Source organism: Ochotona princeps, chromosome 4 (assembly GCF_030435755.1).
Source record: "Ochotona princeps isolate mOchPri1 chromosome 4, mOchPri1.hap1, whole genome shotgun sequence".
In the NCBI taxonomy this organism is placed as follows: Eukaryota; Metazoa; Chordata; class Mammalia; order Lagomorpha; family Ochotonidae; genus Ochotona; species Ochotona princeps.
In genome coordinates this window covers 7,092,791-7,095,129 of record NC_080835.1, presented here as the reverse complement: position 1 = coordinate 7,095,129, position 2,339 = coordinate 7,092,791, and the positions used below count along the sequence as shown (strand labels likewise).

Below are 2,339 nucleotides of genomic sequence, written 5' to 3'. Positions count from 1 at the left end.
TAGGAATGTCTATTCAACAGACTCAGTGGATAAAGATGTGCTGGATATGCTCTGTTCCACAAGCATTCAGTGCCTGGGATCCAGAAAGGGCTGATACTGTAGCTCTCACCAGTGCTGACAACACCATGTTCCTTATCTGTGTTTGCCTAGGCTGAATCCCAAGAATTGCAACATAATCCTCTCTCATGTCTCTAAATCACATGCCTTGGTACCTTTTTAAAACCCCCTCTTAAAATACCACCATGTCTTATGAAAATGTCATTTTGTGTCCCATAGGTCTAAAAACACAAACCTTAGAAAACTGCCCTCGCTACAACTGACAACAGTTTTTCAGTTGTGCTTGCAGGTGTCTGGAGACTAAGTTCTCCCAGGACAGCACATTTGCCAAAAACATTTCATTGTTGATGAACAATTCAGAAATTGCATTCTAACAAAGAGAGTTGTGAAGCAGAGTCACTCACTTATCTGTTAAATGGCCGCAGAAGACGCCTCCCAGGAGCATCCCTGTCATGACAGAGAATCGGACCACTGAGTTTAGTGATTGTGACGCACATACTAGTATATAATAGTGATTATATTAATGGCCTTGTAGTAACTTGTTCTCACAGGTGATCACAACATGCAGTCATTTGAGGATGTTTATGAACTTACTCGATTTCACACATTTCACTATAGACCTCCTTTGTATAGACCACTATGACTGTTCTGGGGATATAATTCTGAGAGTGAAGGTTTTGACCAATCTCCAAGATATTTCTCATTCAAGATCAAGGCTGAGCCTTCTTTAATACATCATTTACAAAAAATATAGGACTTGCTGAAATTGTGACAGAAAGCACCTGATGGCACAGTCATATCTACTTTTGATTGTATTAGACTCGTCTAACATATTGTACATTAAACATATAGAACATTAAACATATATGACCTTTAATATAGAAGCAATGTCAGGCTGAATAAATGAAGAATGAGTACCTACATGATATTCAAAGGCTTGAAGTATACTCATAACTTGTGTTATTTCTAAGTACCCCGGTCACATACTCATTAGAGAAAAATGGGTTCTCTTACTTTTGTCACGATGGTAGAGTGGAAGGAGCTTTAGTCATACACCCAGCCATCCATACAGGGTTCTGTGTCAGATTCGCTTACAGTGGGGAAGGTCCCGTTCAGATGCAGGAGCTGCCGCTGTGGATGAATGAAGCGATGGCACTTCTCTGGCGTCAGGTCTGAGTCCAGAGGGATGGAAGCTCTTAGGAGAGCTTCTTGGCTGAGGAGTCTAGTGTCATTGTCAGAGACAGCATGATTGTCAAGGAGTGGGACCCAACAGCGATGCTCAGGAACGGCTCCAGTGAAGTTCTCCAGCTGCAGATGTGGATAAGCTAAAATGGTTGCAATGACAAAGAAAACAGTCTGAAGGATCTGAAATCTCCCCAGTCCACTGACTAGATCCAAGAGATCAAGAAAGGCCATGGAGGCAAAACCAATGATCCCTGAGAATTGGCACACTGGCTCCCAGGGGAAAAAAAAATCCAACAGATAGTGTCTTTTTATTAGGTAATTCTAGCCCTGCGAAGGGAAATGAATCTGCACATGATTTCGGGCTGAGCTAAGTTATTGTGTGAATTCAAGTCAAAAAGAGATGTTTTGATTGGATAATCACAACTGTACACACATCTGTTTAAATTTCTACTTTGTGAAAATCCATGTCAACGGTGTCCAAAGCTAGCATCGGACTTTGTCCTGCACATCCTCGTGTAAACAAAACAAATCTGCTATAGAGATACACTGTCCTTTTTAGACAGTGCTGTGGGAAATGCTGAATGCAATTTACTAACTTTTGTAGTAGTGAATTCTGACTTGGGGAGCAAGAGAAAACCATCATGAATTAAGTTCAAGCATCAAAACATTGGCACAATCTTCTCTTTTTGCCAAATGACACTTTGCTCCAGATAAATTTATCCCTGAAACTCTCAGGTGACTCACAATGAGATGATGGAGGTGGTGATGGAGTCCAGTGGCACCCACAGTCTGATGTGTTTTCTTTTGCCTGTGTATTTATTCAGTGTCTTCCAGGAGCACTCCAAATGGAATGAAAAGGTAAGTTTATTTTAGTACCAAAAAATCCTAACCTCATAAATTTTTTAGGATATGGCTTTTTCATGAACGTTTTTGGAGACCCCTTATAAGTATAGATCTAAAAGCTTGTTTTGCACTCAAATAAGTTTAGCTTTGAATTCCATTTTCCAGTAACTTTTTGGCGTCCCTCTGCATTCAAGGGCCTTGGTAGAGCGAGTGGTAAGGCAGGAATGTGATTTGACTTCTGAACCCATGCAGAA

At 40.8% G+C, this 2,339-nt stretch overlaps 1 pseudogene; it reads right to left on the bottom strand.

Moving 5' to 3' along the window:
* Window positions 1-457: 457 nt before the first annotated feature.
* On the bottom strand, window positions 458-1,473 carry LOC131480038 (steroid transmembrane transporter SLC22A24-like; annotated as a pseudogene).
* Window positions 1,474-2,339: the final 866 nt, after the last annotated feature.